This window comes from Mauremys reevesii, linkage group 2 (assembly GCF_016161935.1).
Source record: "Mauremys reevesii isolate NIE-2019 linkage group 2, ASM1616193v1, whole genome shotgun sequence".
In the NCBI taxonomy this organism is placed as follows: domain Eukaryota; kingdom Metazoa; phylum Chordata; order Testudines; family Geoemydidae; genus Mauremys; species Mauremys reevesii.
The window spans coordinates 26,517,085-26,541,015 of NC_052624.1; positions in this window are offsets into that span (position 1 = coordinate 26,517,085).

Here is a 23,931-nt window from a genome sequence, read left to right on the forward strand (position 1 = left end):
CACAAATGTCCCATCCTGTGAAGAAAAGGCAGGATATGGAATATTACCAGAGGAATTAGAAAAGGACTGAATTCTCTGGGTATGAAGATTTCACCAGGACTTAGAAACTTGCTAAAAAATATAATGTGACTGCAGGTGTAGTTGATGTTAAAATGGCACTAAGCAGATGGGAAAGGTTTACCGTAGGTTCCTAACAAGTACTTCAAATAGTTATTTTAAAAGACTGGATTTTTTTTCTCTAATAACTCAGCTGTGGGCTAGTGCTAAGCACTAGTGCATGGGGAATAAAGGGAGCGTTTCTTTTCTTCCATGGCCTGGCCACATTGCTAACCCCTGCACTGCTAGACCATGTTGCTACTCCTCCTCCCATACGGGTAAACAAAGAGTGGGCAGGGCTTTGGCTCCACCCCTGCCAATATATCAGATCCACACAGGGGTGAAAGTAAATTAAAGGACTTACCAGTATACTGGAGTCCTGGGCAGGGGCGGGTCCTCAACAGGAAGAGGCGGGGTCTCAACCAGAGGAGGCAGGGACTTTAAATTTCCCCCCACCACCTCCCGAGCTACCAGCTGCAGAGGCAGCTGGGAGCCCCAGGGTTCAGGGGCAATTTAAAGGGCCTGGGGCTCTGGCCGCCACTACCGCAGCAGAGCTCCAGGCCCTTTAAATTGCCCACGGAGCCCCGGGGTAGTGGCGACAGGGCTCCCATGGGGATTTAAAGGGCCTGGGGCTCCGGTCACTGCAGGGAGCCCCGCCCTTTAAAGCGCCGCCCATGCCTCATTCCCGGAGCTCTGGGGTAGTGGCGGCAGGGCTCCAGTGGTGATTTAAAGGGCCAGGGCTCTCCACAGTGGCAGGAACCCTAGGCCCTTTAAAGTGCTGCCAGAGCCCTGCTGCCGCTACCCCAGGACTCTGCAGCGGGGCTCAGAAGGTGATTTAAAGGGCCCTGGGCTCTGGCCACTGCAGGGAGCCCCAGGCCCTTTAAATCCCCAGCCTGGGGAAGCCGGTTGGGTCCGGCATGGCGTACTTCCTCTTGCTAGTATGCCGGACCGGACCGGCTTACTTTTACCTCTGGATCCACAGCTGAGCTGGTGCAGAAAAAGAAGCAAGCTGCACCAAGGCTGAAGCAAGGGGAGAAAAAAGATCAAATTGTGACTCTCAGAGTTACAATACCTCTGTATTTGGCACTGGTGGAATCACTACTGGAATACAGTGTACAGTTCTGGTGTCCACAATTCAAGAAGCATGTTGATAAATTGGAGTGGGTTCAGAGAAGAGTGAATAAGGATTGGAAAGCATTCCTATACTGAAAGATTCAAGGAGCTCAATCTATTTAGCTTAAAAAAGACAACTTTAAGAGGTTCTAAATACCTCCATGTGGAACAAAAAATTGATAATAATGGGCTCATCAATCTAGCAGACAAAGGTATAACAAGATCCAATGGCTGGAAACTAGACAAGAAGTAAAGTCCAAATTTTCAGAGTAAGGGTCATTAACTATTAGAACAATTTACCAAGGATTGTGGTGGATTCTCTATCGCCCACAATTTTAGAAATAAGATTGGATGTTTTTCTAAAAGATACATTGTAGTTCTAACAAGAATGAATTCAGGGAAGTCCTATGGCCTGTTATACAGGTCAGGCTAGATGATTGCAATGGTAACTTCTGGCCTTATATTTTGTGAAGCCATTAACTCAGTTCCTGGTCTGCTCCTGTGGAGGTGCTCTCAGCTGTGCTGTCAGGTGTCAACCAAGTCCTCAATTTATTTGGAAAGGGATGAGACCAAGGACCAAGTATGCAAAAATACAACCACATCTGGGAAACATCAGCACGAGACTGCCAGGATGGACATATTAGTACTGGGCATATCTGATATGAAAATTGGGAGGGACCAGGGCCTCTCACAGTAACCCTGCTGTGATAGCAACTTGATTCTCTCATGTGCAGTTAAAGATATTGAAGTGGAAAGGATAATATACAATAAATAATGTATTCATAACATGTCATTTTTTGTTCCTGGATAATCTACAAGTAAATCATAAGAACATAAGAACATAAGAATGGCCGTACCGGGTCAGACCAATGGTCCATCTAGCCCAGTATCTGTCTACTGACAGTGGCCAATGCCAGGTGCCCCAGAGGGAGTGAACCTAACAGGCAATGATCAAGTGATCTCTCTTCTGCCATCCATCTCCATCCTCTGATGAACAGAGGCTAGGGACACCATTCTTACCCATCCTAGCTAATAGCCATTTATGGACTTAGCCACCATGAATTTATCCAGTCCCCTTTTAAACATTGTTATAGTCCTAGCCTTCACAACCTCCTCAGGTAAGGAGTTCCACAAGTTGACTGTGTGCTGCGTGAAGAAGAACTTCCTTTTATTTGTTTTAAACCTGCTGCCTATTAATTTCATTTGGTGACCCCTAGTTCTTGTATTATGGGAATAAGTAAATAACTTTTCCTTATCCACTTTCTCAACATCACTCATGATTTTATATACCTCTATCATATCCCCCCTTAGTCTTCTCTTTTCCAAGCTGAAGAGTCCTAGCCTCTTTAATCTTTCCTCATATGGGATCCTCTCCAAACCCCTAATCATTTTAGTTGAACCTTTTCTAGTGCTAGAATATCTTTTTTGAGGTGAGGAGACCACATCTGTACACAGTATTCGAGATGTGGGCGTACCATGGATTTATATAAGGGCAATAATATATTCTCAGTCTTATTCTCTATCCCCTTTTTAATGATTCCTAACATCCTGTTTGCTTTTTTGACCGCCTCTGCACACTGCGTGGACATCTTCAGAGAACTATCCACGATGACTCCAAGATCTTTTTCCTGACTCGTTGTAGCTAAATTAGCCCCCATCATGCTGTATGTATAGTTGGGGTTATTTTTTCCAATGTGCATTACTTTACATTTATCCACATTAAATTCACAATATAGTCAAATGCATTCATTATTTAAATGTATGCAGTCAACATCATTTCCGAAGTTTTACTGATGACGAATATTTCAAATTTAAGATGTGCTGATTTGTTGTGACTGGTTTGGTAAAGCACTTGGTATAGTTTCTGTTTTCTTATTGGATGAGCAATGCAAGCACTCCTGGCGTGAATACTTGTTTGTGCAAATGTAATATGTGGCATGACTTTGACATTCACTAGCCACAAATATTTTTGTCAGTGAAACATGGCCGCAAAAATGTTCATTAAAACAAACCAATAAGAAGTAAAGTCATTTCAAAATTCAAATGAATATTCACAGAACAGTATTTTTTTATTATTCATTCATCTTTAAAAGATAGAGAAGGAATAGGGAGCTTAGACATGATAAAATTTAGGGGATAATAGAACATCAAAAGGAACTATTTAAATTTCATTCAGGACATTCAGAGTATGCCCAAAGAATTCAATACTGCTCTGAGCCAGCACAGGGATTTTGAGTGTTTGAGTTCAACTTTTTTTTTAAACCACTCTCTGAAATTCTCTGACATCCACTTCAGTTACTTGCCTGACCCATTTTTTATTAAATTAATCTCAATGCAGTCTCTGGTCCAAAGATAAAATCTCTTCCTGCCAGCCTCACTGGGAAATCCTTCCTTTATGTGAGGACTTCCCTGATGTCATTATGTTGATTGTTGCCCGGGGCACAATTATAAATATTACTTTTATTTTATGTAAAAAGAAAAATGGTTTTGCAGATTCTTAAAGATGAAAACATAGAATACAATGCTGTATGTCTTTAGTTACCTATCCATGTGTGTGTTTTCCTGTGTCCACCTAAAAGTTCCAGGCTCCAAACTGAATCGTGTTTGACATTATTGAAGCTAGGCTGATTTACAGCAGCTGAAGATCTGCCCCAGTACCATTCATGGCATAGATGAAATCTCCAGGTCAGCAATTAATTATTCATCGACTGCAATAAACAGGGAAATATATATTTGTTCCTGACTGCGTGGTGTAGAGAGGGATCTTCTACTTAGTGTAAATCTTTACTTATCTCACTAATCCTGTTGGGTGTTCACAAGGATTGAATAAATTGTTTTTTCATCATAAAGATTAATTTCAGCTGCTTCACTGCCTACAAAATATTTCTTTTCTGTACTGAAAGAAAGTCCAATCTTTCTCCTCCCGTGTAGATGGTGATATTTACCAGCTCACTCTCTCTCTCTCTCGGTACAGAAAGGAGGCCAAAACCTAGATATAACACAGCTGGTTCTAACTTCATCCAGGAAAAAGCTGAAGCTAATAAGAATGGCAAGGTAGTTTGCAGAGTTGGGAATTGCCATGACCTCTCTGCCAGTCAAGGGCAGACACTCATCAATGGTCTATTTTGTGTGTAGCATTGGGACCTTCTGGTCTCATCCTTGACACCCACTTTGCAGTAGTTAATAACAACTTCTCCCATTTCTGACTGAAAAGAAGACTTCTTCCTTTCCTCTCAAAGACCTACCTATGGTGATTCATGGGTTCATCACCTCCAGGATGGATTACTGTAACTGACCTTATGTGGGACTGAAGGCAAGGGCCACATAGCCAGTGCATATAATGGCGAGGAAATCCCCAGAGAGAACAGGCAGGAGAGAGCATACAATGTTAGTACTCTGCAGCTCATACTGACTTCCTGTCCATAGCCACATTCAAGGGAAAGGTGTTGATTTACAAGACACAGAATAGGCAGGGGCTCCGGGACTACTGCATGTTCTGTGGCATGTCATCAGAGCTACTGTCAACTAGTGCACTACACTTTGCAGATGTAAAGGTAAAATTATCAGGAGCAGGGGACAAGGCAACAAACTTTCTGACTTGCTACCAACAGGCATCAGGAGAGGCCCAAATGCTGTCATGTTCCACCAACACAAAGATCATTCCTTCATGAAGGCATTCCCCAAACAGCAGAACAAAGGAAGAGGCTGGTAATATTTGGACTTAACAAAATACATTTCCTATTTCCAAAATAAAAACCTAATTTGGTAAGGAAAAGGGAAGTGCCACTGATGGGTTGAGCAATCCCATGAAAATTGACCCCTTCTTTAGAAATGACAAGTACAAATGAACATAACACTCTTTAAAACAATATAGGTAGTTGCTGGATTACAAGTTCCTACCCCTTTCTACTCCCGACTGAATAAAAAGAAAACAAAACTTTTCATTTGCAAATGGTGTTAGCTGTTTGCTGTCTGAGCAAAGACCAAAAAAACTGGTTTGTCCTGTTTCTAGTAATTTGCTAAGTACCTTCCAACGTAGCCCAGCTGGAAATCTCCTTCTAACAATACCTTGTTAGAAACTGAATACCTCTACCCCCCGCCCTCTTCTCAGGCTGCCTCCCTGCTCTAAAGGGAAAGAATAGCTCTCAATGGCTCCTGGTTCTTAATACCTCCCAACCGCTGCCTACCATGTCATAGGTTTATTCCCCACTTTGAACTTTAGCGTTCACAAGATGGGGACCTGCATGGACTCCTCTAAACTAAATCCTAGTTTAGGTCTGGTAAACGCTGCCACCAGCCAAGTTTTTAGTGTCTGGCACACTCCCTGTTCCCCCAAACTCTCCCTGGGGAACACAGATCCAAACTCCTTGAATCTCAACACAAAGGGAAATAATTTATTCCCCTCACCTCCTTCCCCCCTCCCCTCTCCTAGTCCTTAGGAGAGATACCTTGATTCAAACTCATTGAATCAAACAAAGAGGGATTCACTTTTCCCCCTTCCCCTTCCCCTGAAATCCAAACAAGAGAAGAAATCAAGCAAGTTCTAAAAAGAAAATATTTTATTAAAAGAAAGAAAGAAAGTACACTATCTCTGTAATATCAGGATGGAAAAATTTACAGGGTCTAACTTATAAAAACTGGAGAGACTGCCCCTCCCTCCTCCTCAGAATAATCAAAGTAACAGCAAACAGAAATAAAGATATTTCTTCAGCAAACACACAATTGCAAATGTAGAAATCAATTATAAGACTAAACCGCCTTCTAATACTCACTATACTGAATAGAAGAAAATACTTCAGGAAACCTTGGAGAACTTGAAGAATATGTCTGGCCTCTCTTAAATCCAAAGAGAGAACGACAATCCAAACAAAGGACACAGACAAAGCCTTCCCTCCACAGAGATATGAAATTATCTTGTCCCTTAATTGGTCCTCTGGTCAGGTGTTCATCAGGTTAACCCTGGCTTGTTAACCCTTTACAGGCTTGTTCATCAGGCTTGTTAACCCTTTACAGGTAAAAGAGACTTTAACCCTTGACTATCTGTTTATGACAGATGGGTTGAGCAATCCCATGAAAATTGACCCCTTCTTTAGAAATGGCAAGTACAAATGAACATAACACTCTTTAAAACAATATAGGGGCACATAAAATAGGCTTGTGCTATTGGAAGCTCAGTACACTGATCTTTTCACAGCCTCTCATGAGAGCCTGAATGTTGGTTTTACTCGTAACAAAACCTCACCGATTCTGCTTCAGGTGTCATTTGGGTATATCAGACCTTCATCTTCCATCCCCGTTATGCTCCCTGCAAACACACTGCAAAGAACTGCCATGCAAAAAATTGCTAAGGGCAAGCATCTGTCTTAAAATAAACTTTTGATTATTGGTTAGTGTAGTGGAATGAAGAGGCTTGAACAACGTCATCACTACAAGGAGGCAAATGGCTGATTCAATTTAGGACAGTAAATAAGAAATCACACACTCATGTAAGTAATTAGGTGCAGACCTTGAGAGTAGTCCTCTTGTTTACTCCTAGGGGACTACAAAAGTTGAGGAGGAATTGATAGAGGAAAAAAGTAAGTGCTAGGACCCATTGCAGGAAGGCAGGAATTTGCTGGGTTAGCTACCAATCAAGGAAAGAAATCAGAGATAGTGGAGAATAATCTATCATTTTGGTGGATTATAGACTAATCCTACTCTATGGTTTGCTCGGTGCCCTGATGGGGCATTGGCTTAGTATAAATTTCCATGAATATACTTGAGGGCCTTAAACATACATGGGTACAGACAGAGCTTCCAGGGGGACAATTTCATTGGGCAGGATCATGATGACAGCAAGTGTTCTATACCTGGGTCAAGTGTCAGGACACGTGTCTTCTTGTCAGATTTGCCAGTAGTGGGAAGACTATTTATATAGCCTGTCATGTAGATTATTATTGGTATGGACTATGTTTACTTTTCTGTCCATTATATCAGGTTGTGAGCATATGCTGAAATAGCTTCAGGCCAGATACGTCCTCAAGGACAACGTTTGAAAACTTACAAAGACTGGAGTAATGCATGTCGTTGCCAATTGGTTTTTGCTGGGTTTATCTGCTGCCAGTCAATGGCTGACTGCATTTTTTACAATATTAGTCATATGGGCCTATGGAAAAGTATCCCTATGGGGAACCTTGGAGTGGTGGGGAGCACATGGTAGTATCTGCATTAAATTGCCCTGTTCCCTATTACTGGATCTCTGTAATGGTTTGTAGGGTTGCTTCACATACGTCTTCCAGTTTAACAAAAATGAATGATCCAACTGAAGACAATAATTCACCTATGCAAGAAGATCTTGGTAGGGATGGAAATGAAGAAAAAAATGAAAATAATTGTGTAATATCTAAAAGATCAGGGTTTCACACAAGCCATAAGTTTACACCCCCAAGCATCTGTTCTCTGTTCAGTATTAAAACACTGGCATTTCTTGGCAGGCACAGTGATCACTCGATAAGATCACACAGGTAAAGTGGCATTTGTTTTTTTCCCCACACATAATTAAATACAGCAAAAGTAATATTTAAAACAGACAAGACTAGTACACAGTGGGTAATTATGTGTTCGGTGCTCTCTGTCTTACCGTACACCGGACCTAATTAGACCTTAAGAGACAGTGCACCTTTGCTAATAGTTTGTGCCCGTCTAAGCCAACATTTCATATGAAAGTTCCAGACTCCTCTCTACAGCTGCACATCATTTTCTTATTATTTTAAAAGTATAATTTCAACTCTTTAACATTCAGTTTTGATTGGCTTTGCCACATTAATGGGATAATAACATCATTCATAATCAATGTTCTCCAAACGTAAATTATTTTAATTGTTCACACATAATAGTGTTCTCTATTAAAAAAACCCCACACTGATGCCTAGTTGAGAAAATTAATTTGCAGTGTTTGTTACCATAATGAAATAAAAGTTGTTTCAATTTAATGAATTCAGCAGTAGATTTCATAACTTCATTATGAACGCAAACTCAATTTTCTGGGGGTAACTTACCATTAGTTCAAATGAAAAGATTCATTCTCTGGAAAATTCAGGAGTCACTGGTTCTATTTCTTGGGGTCATTCCAATTAATAAAATGAGAAATACTTTACAATGCCATAGAGTGAGTATTGCTGTATGCATATGAAATTGTTCTTCCTGCATCCCGAATTTCAATTTTTTCCTTGCTGTATTTCAATAATTTATTTTTTTAAGTATGTCCGTGAGGCAGGGGAACGAGAAGGGGAAGAGAGAGAGAGAGAAATTAGCAAAAAATGTTACATTGATATTTAACTATTGTCATACTAAAATTCTTAAGGTATTTTTGTAGCTGCTGTGCTGAACATAAAATAAATGATTGAGTTTATATTAGACTTGGAGTTCAGGAAAGGCTCTAAGCAGCAGATGTTAGCTCAACAGGTTTCTGAAGCTTATTGTGGTTTTACTGGTATTTAGCAGAAGTAAACACTTTGAAAGCATAGAAACCTGAGAAATAGCTGAAGCTGTCAGCCCTGATGCTAGCTCGATGAATGGCAGCAGCAGTCAATCCATCACCAATGGCCATGTAACCAGGGCCAGTGCAAGGATATTTTTTGCATCCTAGGTGAAACTTCCACCTTCCCCCCACCCCCCTGAGCATCATTTATTATAACATTTCAAAAACGAATACTGCATAATGTGGCATTGTTCATTAGAATTAATACACGTTTGGCTTGAAAATTTCTTAATTTCATTATTTAGTCTACACATGTAATGAAAATAAATGGCTTTGGGTCTCCTGCACGTGGCTAGAGTCCCTCCTGCCCCTCCCCCCCATGGATTTGGAAAGGGCTGTTTTGGGGATCAGAGCACGGAGCTGGGAGTCGGGATCTGGCTTCTATTCTCCATCCTGGCACCAACTCACTGGATGACTTCAGGCAAATTACTTCCCTGTTCTGGGCTTCAGCTCCCCAGAGCTAAGGTGTGAAATGGTTCGTTGCTCCTGGACTGGAAAGGGCAATGCAGGCGGGAGGGGGTGTCTGAAGGCCTGTCTTCCCCACAGGTGTGAGGCAAAGACAGAGTTCCAGCTTCCGTCATGACCATCCTGGTTGCTTTACTCTGTCCTATGCCAACCGCTGCTGAAGCCCCTTACTCAGAGAGCTCTGGCCCAGGGCAGACGTGTCAGTGTCATTCTGGGCCTGATTTTTAGAGATACTGAGCACCTGTGGTTCCCCCGATGTCTGTGGGAACTCCAGGGTTCTCAGTACTTCTGAAACTCAGGGCAATTTATTTCGAATGCTGGGCCAGGACTGAGCCTGCAAAGGCAGGTCCAGATACACCCTTCAGTCCACATCAAATCTCCCATCAATAACAATACAAGCAATAAGGAGAATGATGAAGGGCAGTTGGCCCAATGATGGGAGAGGGGAAGATATAGCCCTAATGTGGTCACTAAACTTCTACCCAGTAAAGTTACTGGTGCATCTGCTGTCATTCAGTGGGAGAACAAAAATCTCTTGGGTGCTGCAGCCTGCCCAGGGTTCAGCTGCACTTAACCTGAGTTGCTCGCACACTTACAGTGATTGTGCACCACTGCAACTGGTCACTCATGTTACATGAAAATCTGTCTCTGACGGTGTCGTAATTAGACTTAACAGTTACTTCCGCATTTCCTAGAGCTGTTGTCCCAGGCTGGCTGCAAACTCAGGCAGACAGAACTGTGTTGGCTGGATGCCCATCACCTTTGGAAGATTTTCCTTGTAGCCATAAGGACTCAAGGCAGCCATGTTTCTTCACTGAAAACTTGCAGAGTGCTGCCCCTGAATCCCAGATTAATACCTTGTGTGGGCAGGTGCAGATCTCAGGGCTTGAAGGCCTCTGGTCTAATGGTCTGAGCCAGCGCAGAAGTAGGAGCCTCGATCTCCTGTGTTCAAAGCAGAACTCTGACAATGACTCCATGGGTGACCTTGGGCAAGTCACGTCCCTGTTCTCTGCCTCAGTTTCCCCCAAAATGGGGCTCTGTTTACCTGCTCCACAGGGCTGCAGGGATGAAGCCTTGAAAGGTGGCACTTGCTGGGGATGGTTACACTTTTGCAGCTCTTTAACCTTGTATCCTCTGGCAGGGCTATGATCCACCCCCGCAGGCAGACCAGTGGCCACGATCTCCTCTTCCTTTCCCCCACCCCCGCCCTCCCTCCCACTGCTGCATTGCTGTCAATAGGGCCAGCTGCAGGCAGGCTGATGTCACCCGCTCCGATCTGCAGCCGGCAGCCCTTGGGCAGCAGCCACTGCTGCGGCAGGGGGTCCAGGACTGCCGGATCTGGAAGGAGCAGGCTAGGGAGTGATGCGGCAGCCCGAGGACTTGGGGAGGAGGTGGCTCCGGGCTGGCAGGGGGCTGCGGGCAGGCAGTGATGTGGGGTGCAGCAGAGGGAGGCAGCGGGGCCCGCGGTTGCAGAGGACGCCCACAGAGCTAGGTGCTAACGTGGCTGCGAGTGGCCCAGCCCCTCGCCGGGAGCAATAGTGTAAAAAAAAAAAATTGGGGGCACCACTTTTTGGTGCTCCCAAATCTTGGTGCCCTAGGCGGCCACCTAGTTCGCCTAGTGGTTACACCGGCCCTGCATGTAACTATAGTTGTTTGTGTTGAAAGGGAAGGGAAGCAGAAAATTAAAAAGGTTTGGGAAAGTTTCAGGGTAGACAATGCATCTCATGTGATAATTGAAATCTGGCATACAGATTTAGGCCCCACTCCTGCAAAGACTTATGCATGTGCTTAAAGTTAAGTACATGGGCAAATCGTTGCAGCCAGGGTGTTAAAACCTTAACCTGTTTCTTGGGTTAGTAGGAGGGTGAACTTGATTGGATAAATAAGAAATCCTTCTTGCCACCCTCATTTCCCAAACACTCACCCAGTGCTGCATCCACACCTTTTCTGAGGTTCAATAAAGGTTCAGGTCACATTTTTCTTGTTTCTTTTTCACTTGTTTTAAAATAATTTTAATGTGTCTCTGTGATTCTTAATGCTGACCTTTTAAACCCTTCCTGGAAGAAAGGTCTAGTCCAATAAAGATTTTGGGTTACAATCCCACAAACGAACAGTTACACATGAGATTAACTTTATGCCTGTTATCAGTCCCATTGGCCTCCCAGACTGGATCTCTTTCTGGATGTTATGCTTTTGCCAAACACATATTGCTGGGCTCAATGCAGGGGCATCTGGATGAAATTCTATGGCCTGTGTTATACAGGAGGTCAGACTAATTGATCTAAGGGTCCTTTCTGGCCTGAAAATCGATAGATCTATATCATTCATAGCTCTGACATGCATCCAACGCAGTGGGTATTCACCCATGAAAGCTCATGCTCCAATACGTTTGTTAGTCTATAAGGTGCCACAGGACTCTTGGCTGCATTCACAATTCTGTTACAGTTTGGGTGCATGCCTTACTATATGCACATGTGTATCCGATTCAAAGCAATGGATGAAATCCTGGCCTCATTGAAGGCCATGGGAGTGTCATCCAATGAGACTATTCAATGTTGTTCTTACTTTAATCTCAGCAGAAAGACACTGGATGTCCCACTAGAAATCTCATTCACATCAGATTTCTGGCCAGTTTTGTAGATTCAGTAAATTAAGACAATTCAGATAAGAGTCCAGAGAGTTTGGTGCTTATTCAGAGTCACTGTAAGCTTCAAACATGCTGAAGTTTTCTCATCACTTATAAATACTTGAGAAGAATGACAGTCCTGGACAACATCCACAGCTGGGGAGTGTGATAAGTGTCAAATTATCTACTTACTGAAAATTATACTTCTTCCAAGTGCCATATGTGTATGTGGCACTTTAAGATTATTACACTGTACAGCCACCTACAAACATATCCCTGTTTTTGCTAAATATCAAGGTTTGGTTATTAACACCAGAACAATGCATCATTTATGTATATTTGAATTTTACCTCAGAACAATAGTATTTATTAGTTAAATTTTGAAAAAGTAAAAGTGATCCACTACTGAGTCCAGGTACAAAGGTAGAATGATTTAGAGTTCAATTGGCATTGATGCACTAATATGAAAGTGACTTTAGTTTTAACGTTTAAGTTTATGACATAAGCAGCCAAACTTTGTTTGCTTCCACATTTCATTTGCTTTACTCCCATGTTTTTCCCCAAGGCATAAGAAAATGTACTCCAACTTATTATATTACCAGACTTCTTTCCCCTCTCCAAATCCATCTATGAATGGCCCTTTCTCTTTTTCACCATTACAATTCCACAAACATCTGTTTGCTTCTCCCTTTTTCCCATAGCAAGAATCCAGAATATGAAAAAAAATATTGAAAAGAATGGTTTTCATTCATTCTAATTAGAGAAGTGTGAGAAGAAATATAGCCACAAAACCAAACTGCCGGTGTTATAAATTGCATGTTAGACCTGTGAAGATTTTTAGCAAGATCTTTTTGTTTTGTTTTCTCCCAAGATATCCAGAGTTCTAGTTCTAGGATTCAAACAGAAAGAATGTTCTAGCCACAATAAAATGAAAAGTTACTAGTAAAGTTTAAACTTTCTCTGTGAGTTTGTGACATTTAAATACTGTTGACAAAGAGAGTACCATGAGTGTGGGAGATCAAATCACAAACGCTAAGGTTAATAAATGATTACTAGGACCATGATTCTGCAATAAGATATGCTCAGAACCCCAGTGAAGTCTGTGGGGCTTCATATGAGTGCAGAGTTCCATCTACAGGCATCTCATTGTAGGATCAGGGACAAACCTACCACCACTTTACCTTAGTCACTCTTGTTAATGTTGCACCTGTTGGGTTGGATTCACCCCAGGTGGTGGATTGAGATTTAAATTAAATTCCCTTGTACTGGCCTATCCTCTGTGTCCCAGGGAGAAAGATCAGCACTTGATTCTGATGGATTTCTAGTTAAACACACAAAACTTTTCAGGGGATTTTAAAAGTAAGTTTAATATAGAATGTCTAATAAGGCATTTCAGGTCAATTCATTAACAAGTTCTCTTAGGAATGCTTTAATTACATTGTTCTGGAACTTGGGCAGGGGAGGTAAATACTGTAGAAATAACAGAGCAATATCACTAATTACTATGGATTGCATGGGAAAGTGTTTTGAAAAAAATGGATGAATTCTCTCGGGGATAATACATTATAATCAAATGAGGCTTATTAAAAATAGGCCCTCTAACAATCATAAAATATTTTGCCATTGTGCAGCACCTTTTAGTCCAGGATCATAAGCTGCTTACAAATATTTAATTAAGACTCAAAACATTGCTGTGAGTTAGCTAACTATTATCCCTACTGAGGGGACTGATGCTTATTGAAGGCAAGTCACTTGTCCAAAGGTCAATAAGAGGTTTGTGGCCCAACCAGAAGTAGAACCTATTTTGCCTGAATCTCTGACTTGTGGTTAAAGTGCTAGACCATTCTTGCTTTCTTGAACCAAAGCCTACTGACATCAAGAGCACTCTTTTCATTTTTTCAATAGGCTTTAAATCAGCCTATGAGATTTATCAGACAGTTGATCAGTTCTATTGCCAGGAAAATGACCAGATTGCAATAATAGAGTTGATGCAGAAAAAGCCTGCAGTATTGTGAGTTAGGAACATCTGTTCTTCCTCCTACCTCAGAGGGGTATTTGTATGGCAGACCTAAAAGGAAAAGACAGAGGGTTCCAGGGAGTGTAGGTTATGACAGCCTCTCCCTGAGACAGTATTGAGCCAATGCCCCAGTATGGTATAACAGCATGCTGTGTTTTTTTGTATGAGACACAAAAGGGATGTTCTGATCAACTGTGGTCACTAAAGACCCCATGATATTGTTGCATGAATAGGGATGGCATCCCAGGGTCCTAGCTAAATTCCAGTTTTGCTAAATATCATATATTCAGATCCCCCCTCCCATTTTTAGACTATTATTATATTGCTGTTCACTTAATCATTGTCATAATGCAAATACCAATAGAATTGCCAGTAATGATTTAAGCTCCCTCTTTTCAACTGTCATGTAGTGTCATGGGAAACTCCAAAATTGAGTACATTTTGGTGCTGAGTGACGTGACCCTTCTAAACATAGGGCCTGATCCAGCAAGACCTTTACATGTGAAACTCCCACTGACTTCATTGTAGGCTCTTTAGGGATAGCAGTTATTTCCCCTCATTAAATGTAAGATACTAGAATAATATTATGTCACAATTTTTACACATTGATACAATTCCTCTTTATTGAAACAGAGTGTTCTGTCATATCAAGCACCTTAACATCATGGTCCGTCCCCAATTTCAGTTTTGTATGAAACTGCCCAGAAACTTTGGCTATAGTCACATGATAGAATGGGAAAATCCAAGGTAAGAATGTAGGTGAAAATGAGTTCAGCCAACGCATGTAGATGATGGCCCATTGTATATATCAGATCTACAAGACACTATGCCTGCATTATTAAAACTGATTTAAAATTTTAGCCTGATCTGAATTTAAAATTAATTGCAACGAGTTAGGCATAATGTCTATATCAGAAAGGTTAAAGCTAACTTCTCAGAATGAAGCAATAAATGGTCCCCAGAGTGCATAAAGTGTCTTTGTATAAATAAGGGAGAAGTAGAACACATTCACAAATTCAATTACCTAAACTTAAGCACATAAAATCTGTATTTAGGCACCTAAGTAAAATTGGGTTGATTTTCAGAGGTCCTCAGCACAAACTATAGATGTACAACTGAAAATTTTGGCCATAGGTTACCTCCATGAATGACCTAGCTGTTCAAATTAGTGAACAAATGGAGGGTTTTTTATTTTGTTTTGTTGTTTTATTGTGTGTGAATTGTTTGCACACTGATTCTGATTTCCTCAAATGTGTCCATTACTCCTAACTACTTGTAGAATAATTTATGCTAACAAATTTCAGCCTATTATTATCCTATGCTATTTGCAAGCTTCAAACCAAGGGGACCAACTCCCAACATCTCAGCTCACCTCTGTGCACCAGGGCCAGCTCTACCATTTTTGCCGCCCCAAGTGAAGAAAAAAAAAAAATCTGCTCGGACTGCCGCCCGAACTGCTGAAGCAAAAAAAAAAAAAAAAAAAAAAGCCGCCCAGACTGGACCGCCCCAAGAATGGCTGGAATACTGCCCCTTATCATGTGCTGCCCCAGGCACGTGCTTCCTCCTCTGGTGCCTGGGGCACACACAAATAAGGGGAGCAAGGACTGTCACCACCCCTGAAGTCTCCCAAGACTGGGACAAATCTCAGGAGATGGGATTCAGAATTGGAGGGCAGAATTTATTTATCATTGCTTCCTTGGCAATAACACTAATATGAACTCTAACTACATGTTTGTTTTTCTCCACTCCCCCAGCTACTGCAGCAGTGTTGGCGAGATAGTCAAGGACGGGGCTTCTATCAATAGCTGAGTGGTTGCCAACCTGAGGGGGAAGAAACAGAGGACCAAAGAAGAAATGTTTGGAGTTCTCCTCACATAAAACCCAAAAGATAATTGAGCAGTGGTGGTAGTTGTGGGGGTGGGGTGGGGTGGGGGTGTTTAATGGCCGAGAGGGAGAAAGACAGGCAGATGTCCATTTTGTCTGTGGCTATCACCCAGAAGAGCATTGCCATGACCAAAGACACTGTGGAGAAAGACTAGAACATACAGAGGCAGCTCCTGGAGGCAGAATGCTCTGCTGCAGCATATGCTGCTGTTAGGACAAAAGGCCATGCAGAAGCGTCTATGGACACACACCCATATTCTGGAGTCCCTGGATAATGGGTCAGTGGAAAACCCAACAGATATTCCCTGTTGTAGTCCCACAACAGTGCTCTCAAATGGCATTCCCCCTCCTCACACACACAGCCCCCACACAGGACAGCAAGAACAGCATTGCATGGGAACTAAGTAAATTCAAGCCCTCCAATGCACTTGAAAGCTTTCAGCCCTGACACTCAACCCCAGAAGCTGGAGTGAATAGAAAGAAAAGCGAGATCTTTACACGCCTGTGACTGACAGTCTGAACCCCATCGTGCTCATGGGCTCTGCTCCACCAATAGCTCTGGCTTATGCTTCGCCCTAATGGGTTTTAATCCTTTAAATCCCAGGCGCGCTGCCTGCAATAGTTGGAGCCTGGGCTGCCGCCAGCTGGGCCGAGCAGCGCGGGAGCTGGCAGAGCCTGGGCTGCAGAGCAGCCGGGAAGGGGAGCCCGGAGCCCAGAGCCGAGCGCGGGCCGCCAGCGCAGGGCTCTGGGCTGCCGCAAGCAGGCTGCCAGCCGGGCTGCCTGCCAGAGGGGAGGGCGGGCAGCTCCGAGCCCTGGGGCAGAGCGACCAGAGAGAGCTCAGCCAGCCCAGGAGCGGGAGGGCGGAGGAGGCCGCTCCAGCCAGCCGCCCGGCTGCCCCAGAGCCAGAGCCGCAGGCCCAGCGGGCCCAGCCGGGCCTGGGCTGCCTGCTGCAGCCGGAGCCAGGGCCGAGCCCTGCCCCGCCCGGCAGAGGCTGCCAGGAGGCCAGCTGGGCAGAGGCAGAGGGCTGGCCGGGAGCCCAGAGCCAGAGGCCCCTGCCAAATGGCAGAGCCAGGGCCTGAGGGCCTGGAGGCGCGGGAGCCCAGAGGGAGCGCACCCAGCCGAGCCGCAGCGGCAATGCGGGGGCGGCTGCTGCAGAGCCTGGGGGAGGGGCCGCAGGCCCAAAGTCCCCGGGCGCCGGGGGGAGCCGGGGCGGGGGGGGCTGGGGAGGGCTGGCCAGAGCCCTTCGCCTGCTGCGCCCGGGCCAGGGCTCTGGGAGGGCTGCTGGGGGCTGCGGGAGCCAGAGGAGCCCAGAGCCTTAGCGACAGTCAGGCCGGAGGGGCTGAGCCCAAGCGGAGCTGAGAGGGAGGAGCCAGTCCCATCCAAAATCAGCCGAGGGTCGGGAGAGCAGGGCTCCTGGCTGGGCCGCAGGGGGGAGGGAGCTGGCTGGAAAAGGCGCGGGGGCTCTGGAATCAGGGCTCAGGCCCCCGCTCCGCAGCAGCCAGGCCAGGCCCCTTTGAATCCCAGCTGACCCCCCCCCCGCCCCCCCCCCCCCCCCCCCCGCCCCCCCCCCCCCCCCCCCCCCCCCCGCCCCGCCCCCGCACGCCCCCTCCGGCCCACCCCCTGCCCCCCCCCCCCCCCCCTGCCCCCCCCCCCCGCCCCCCCCCCACCCCCCTTGTCCCCCCCCCCCCCTCCCCAAGACCCCCCCTCCCCCCACCCCCCCCCCCCCCCCCTCCCCCCCCTCCCTCCCCCCCTCCTAAACCTCCTTCCTCCCTGTCCCCTCCCTGCCCTCCTGCCCCCTGCCCCCCCCCCTCCCCTCCCTGCCCCCCCCCCCCCCCCCCCCCCCCCCCCCCCCCCCCCCCCCAACACCCCCGCCTTCTCAACCCCCCCAGACCGCTGGCCTGTGCCACTCAGACTACAGTGCCATGCTCCCTGCCATGGAGCCCCCCCCCTCCCCATGGAGCCCACAGCCCCCTCCCCCACCTTGAACACCTGAACCTTCAGATTGCTCAAGCTCGGTTTCAGGAGCTTCTTTTCTCGGCTTAGCAGCTCATTTCTCCCAAATCAACGGAAGGTGTTGGAGAAGGAAGAAGGAGAGGTGAGAGGAGAGGCGGTGGGAAAAGAGACAAAGCAAAGAGAAGAGGCCAGAGGAGGAGGAGGAGGGGAAGTGTGGGGTGTGGGGTGGTGGGGAAGTGTGGGGTGGATGTGATGACAACTCCATACCAAACAAAGCCAGCCTCCTGAGCCTCTCCTCTCTCTCTCTCCAGGCAAGCCAGGGCAGAAAGGGCCCTTCCTGACTCCTCCCTCAGAGCATTCAGCTTGCCCTTCATCCTTCCACATCACACACCACAGCGAGTCCCAGGCGGGTGTGGGGGCGGCAGAGCCCCCCACCCCTGCACCCCAACGCAGTGATCAGCCACTCTCACACACAAAAACAGAAAACAGTTTATTGAGAGGCCAACACAAACAAAAACAACACTTGTAGTACAGAAACAGAACCCCAGGTCAGGGTCCATCTTGGAGGGTGATCTTGGGGGGAAAGTTCTCCTCTCTCCCCATCCCAGCCCCAGCCCCTCCCCTCCTCCCTCCTCCTCTCTCTCCTCCTCTCTCGGGGGGACAAGGAGGCCACATCTTTTCTCCCCTTCCCTTCAGTTCTTGCAGGCAGCATGCAGCAGACACACACACACACACACAGTAGAGAGAGAAAATATATTCATCATTTCTTCACAACAAACAACAAATAATAATATATATTATAGGCAAAGCAAAGTGCTGCTTCTTGACTTTCTTTTTTAATTGACTTGTAATCTTTTGGCACTGGCACTTGTAGCTTCATTTTTATATTTTTACGGGCGGGAGCGGGGCGGGCACCACCATTTTGGGCCCCACCAAAAATTATACAAACCTGCCGCCTATGATCGTGCTATCCTCATGCATGCTATCCCCTCCCGATTGCACTGCATGTGAATGTCACATATTATTTTAAAGCTGTTTCATACTTTTAAAATCATTTTGATGTAAGGTAGTAATATAGTAGGAGCTTATATTTTTCACCAGGATTTACTGTCAGAATATGAGCAATAAAAAGCATGCAGCACTGTTAATTAAAGATGAAATGTCAACTTTAATTTTAATTTCCTAGCATTTTCCAGATTCAGATTATCTAGTGGCAATAGCCTGACCGGCACTTCACAGGCATTCATGAAGATAAGGTCTCTCCATGGGTATCACTGGACTTTTATGATAAACAGTGTAGCTGAAAAATGTAAGGACATAGGAAGAGAGGCAAGGATATACCAAATAAACTAAAGGCTAGGTGGTACATACCAGATTAAGACCAACTCAGAATGGTCTCAGAGGTAGGAGACTGTAAAGGCCACATTTGCTCTTCACTTTGAATTGTGCTTTTTGGCCATATCCAAGAATCTGTATATTTACAATGGGTGGAAGTAAAAATTCAAATCTGAATGACGTTGTTTGAACTCCAGACCTGCATTCAAATTTCCCACAGTTTAGGGTGATTGAAGTTAGCATATTATAGTTAATTTTTTTAACTGTACATTTGGATCCAAACCCAGATCCGTATCTGGAGTTCAGATCAGTGTTCAGATCTGGGCCCATCATCAATGACAATAAAATAATACCTCTTTAGACACATGACTTGATAGATTCCTTAACTGGTAAGTGGCAAACCATATAAATAAATAAAAGAGGAATGTAAATCCTTAATATCCCCTGCATTCAATAAAAAAAAATAAACCCACCACAAACCACGTAGACTACAATAAAAACAAAAAAGTCTAAAGCTTTGATAATATAAAGACCACAGATTAGGTCTGGCATATGTTGATGGAAGAAGAGCATCTAGAGTCACGGACCTTTGACAGAGAAGACACTGCTTCCTCTGCTGCCCTTCACTGCTCCAGTTTTAAGATTATTACACAGGACAATCAGCAGTTCAAATCAGGCTGATTTAAGTTGCCATCGTTATGTTTTCATATACAAAGTGCAAAATGTGTCCTTTTAGTCTAGGTTACTTTAAACTATAAGAAACAGCAAAGAAGGAAAGAACAAATATAAAGTTTCCATGAGAGAACACAGATTGGTGGATTCGCATCCTTAACTAATACACGGGGACCTCTGCAGACATGTATCATGTAGCATTTTAATACTCTGATCCTGCAAACTTTTATTTACATGCTTTAATTTACTTACATGGGTAGAATCACTGAACTCAGTACTACTCACTTGTGGACAGTTAAATATGTTTTCAGGATCGGGGATTTAGTCTTCATGGAACAAGATGGACAGATAGAAAATACTGCAACCAGGCAATCACGTGACTGTTATATGATTAAAGGCAAGAGACTTTTTGCAGTCTATTTAAAAAAAATAGGGCTTAATATTTACTTTAAATGGTACAAAATATGTGTGTTTGTGATGAAACTGGACTGAGAAGGACATGCTGTGAACCTGATTCTTCTCTCACATCCTCCTGATTCAAACCTATGTAAATCCATGGAAGTCAATGGGGCAACACTGGTTTAAAACCAATGTAAGTTAAATTGCAATGATGGTAGTTTCTGCTTTAAAAAAAAATCATAAAGTCAATTTACCAGCCTCTGAGTGTAGGAACTGAAGTGTATCCTGGTATTTCTGGTGGCTGCATTAAAATTCAGTTCTATGCAGAAAATAGAAATTTGTTAATTACGAGACATTGTTATAGACAAAAAATAAGGATGTAGAAAATGCCATTTCCCCACTCTGCTGAAATCCTTGTGCTCTCCCAGAATCTTGAGGTGACTTCCATTATTATTTATTAAAGGTGATTTTTCTTTGTTGTGTGTTTGCAAAGTCAGCACACCTCTCTCCAGCATGAACTGCTGCCTCCTTGCCACAGTAGAAACAACACTGACTCTATTCATCTGCTTCCTGAACTGAGAATAAGATGAGCCAGAAGCATTCAAAGGAAAATGGTAATTGGAGCCTACAGTAGTTCGGAAAACAATTGAAGCTAGAAGGGGGAACTCTGCTTTCACATAACGATTCATTCTGACTACACAGATGTATCATTTGTTCCTCTTTGGCCCCATAAACCAGTACATAATAACTTTTAGAAATATAGGAATGTTGGAAACAGAAACCAGATGCTCAGAACCCACAACACCTTTCCTTTATTTCCTCTAAATTACTAAACAAAAACAAAAAAAAAACCCCACTCCGTAGCATTTGTGAATATAATCCTTTTAGTATTAAAAGAAAATAACATGTTCTAGTAGCTAATTGTGACAGTAGTTCCCTGTTTTTGAAGTGGCAAACTTATATTACACAATAAAGAAATATTTTTAAATGCCTGTGCCTAGAAAGCTGTAATGGTATCTGTCATGCACTAGTCTCTGAAAACTTAAATGTCCATGTAATGTGTCTGTGACAGAGTGTATAAACCCATCACCAGCATGGAAGGGGTTAAGGACCTGCTTTGGGCTCAAGTCATGCCAGGAATGGTGAAGGAATGTAAAAGGAGAAAGTGCCCCTCAATAGGGGGCAGCTTTGGAAAGGCAGCAGGCTGTTGAGCGTGCCACCTCCCAGGTAGCGGCCTAGTAGCTAGCAGCGCTTCTGTCACCACACAAAAGGAACACAAATCCTCTATGCTAAAAAAAGGGAAAGAAACTGTATCCTATGACTCGTGCTGGAGACCCAGTACAATTTGGAGTGGACTGTGGCCCATTTAGGACCCCTTTAGAAAGAGGCTGTCACCAACAGAAACACTACACTACACTGGTAAAAATGCAGTCTCCTTATGCATCTGTAAGCGTGCAGACTCACCCCTGCGGCGCCTCCTGCTGGTCTCTCAGGGAATTAGCTTGATTTCCAGCCAGAGTACCCTCTGCAGGCCGGTGATCTGCCTTACCGCTTGCTATTGGCCCCCGTGTACCTCCCCGGACCCGGTGCTCCTTTTACCTGGGGTGTTGCCCGCTGGCAGTAACCCCCTTTCTCTCAGGGTCTCCCCCTCCCAGGGGGACCCCCACCCACTATCACCACCTTGCCTCAGTATATGGCTACTGCCAGTCATTGTCTAGCCCCCACGCCCTGGAGCAGACTGCAGTATCAGCCTACTCATCACTGGCAAGGTTGGGTTTGGACCTGTTGCCTTGGCCTACCCCTGGGCTTCCCTCTGCAACCCCCAGTACCTATTAGCCCAACACTAGGCCACAGCCTGGGGCTTTCCAGGCTAGAGCTCCACAGCTCCTTTGCCTTTCCCCAGCCCTGCTCCACTCAGGTACCCTGTGTCTAACTCCCTGCAGCCAGGCCTTTCTCCCTCTACAAACAGAGAGATACTATTTATTTGGGCTCCTGGCTCACAGCCTTTTTATACAGGCCAGCTGCGGCTGCTTCCCCAATCAGCCCAGTTTTTAGAGCAGCAGCCCTCTCCAGGGCTGCTTTAAGCCCTTCAGGGCAGGAGCGATGTAACCACCCCACTACAGCATCCCAGCTATTTTAAGTCAATGAGTTGGTCAGGACAGTATTCATGGAATAAATCTGAAATGATATGACACTTAGGGTACGTCTACACTACGGGATTATTCCGAATTTACATAAACCGGTTTAGCAAAACAGATTGTATAAAATCGAGTGCGCGTGGCCACACTAAACACATTAAATCGGTGGTGTGCGTCCATGGTCCAAGGCTAGCGTCGATTTCTGGAGCGTTGCACTGTGGGTAGCTATTCCGTAGCTATCCCATAGTTCCCGCAGCCTTCCCCGCCCCTTGGAATTTCTGGGTTGAGATCCCAGTGCCTGATGGGGCAAAAATCATTGTCGTGGGTGGTTCTGGGTAAATGTCACTCCTTCCTCTGGGAAAGCAACGGCAGACAAGCATTTCGCGCCTTTTTTCCCTGGATTGCCCTGGCAGATGCCATAGCATGGCAATCATGGAGCCTGTTTTGCCTTTTGTGACTGTCACCGTATGTGTACTAGATGCCACTGACAGAGGTGATTCAGCAGTGCTACACAGCAGCATGCTTTTGCTTTTGCATGACAGCAGAGATGGTTACCAGCCATACTGTACCATCTACCATACCATAAATTGGTAATAAGATGATCATGGTTACCAGCCCTTTTGCACTGCACCATTTGCTGCTGTCATAAGTGCCCCTGGCTCAGATCAGCCAGGGGCGCAAAAGCCAAAATTGGGAATGACTCCCTGAGTCAATCCCTCCTTTTTGGTATCTAAAAATAGAATCAGTCCTGCCTAGAATATGGGCAAGTGTACTAGAGAACCACTGTATCATAGAACCAGAGAGCACAGCTGCTCTGTGTCAGATCCAGCAGAAATTATGAGCTGTATGCTATTCACAGGGGGTGCTCCTGCAACAACCCCACCTGTTGATTCCGTTCTTCCCCCAGCCTTCCTGGGCTACCGTAGCATTGTCCCCTCACTTGTGTGATGAAGTAATAAAGAATGCAGGAATAAGACACAGTGACTTGTTAGTGAGAAATGAGTAGAAGGCAGCCTCCAGCTGCTATGATAGTCCAGACAGGACATTAAGCAGTGTGGAGAAGAGGAGCCCAGCATCCTGCTGCTAGTACAGGGGCAACTGAAATCTTTTCTTTACACATGAAGGGTGGGGACTGATGGAGCTCAGCCCCCTGTTGCTATGATGAAGACGGTTACCAGCCATACTGCACCATCTACCAGGAAAAATTAGGAGCAGGCGCCCTTGATCGACCTAACTGATGCTAGTCGGCATGGTTACCAGTCCTTTTGCACTGCCCCATGTGCCAATAGGCTGCTGATGATGATGGATATCAGCCATATTGTACCATCAGCCACCCATGGCGGGGGGGGGAGCAAGGATGTTGGTGTTGAGTGCTGCAGCATCGCGTCTATCTGCAGCATTCAGTAAAGATAGGGTGACATGTAAAAGAGTCAAGAGAGGATTGTTTTCCCTTTCACTTGGGGGGTGGGGGGGGGGGGTGCGTAAATTGCCGAGCTATGCCCTGACCCACCGCGGACACTGTGTTTGACCCTAGAAGCATTTGGAGCTCAGCCAAGAATGCAAATGCTTTTCGGAGACTGCAGGAACTGTGGGATAGCTTGAGTCCTCCAGTCCATGAGCGTCCATTTGATTCTTCGGCTTTCCGTTATGCTTGTCACGCAGCAGTGCGCTGAGTCCCTGCTATGGCGTCTGTCTGGAGATTTTTTAAAAATGA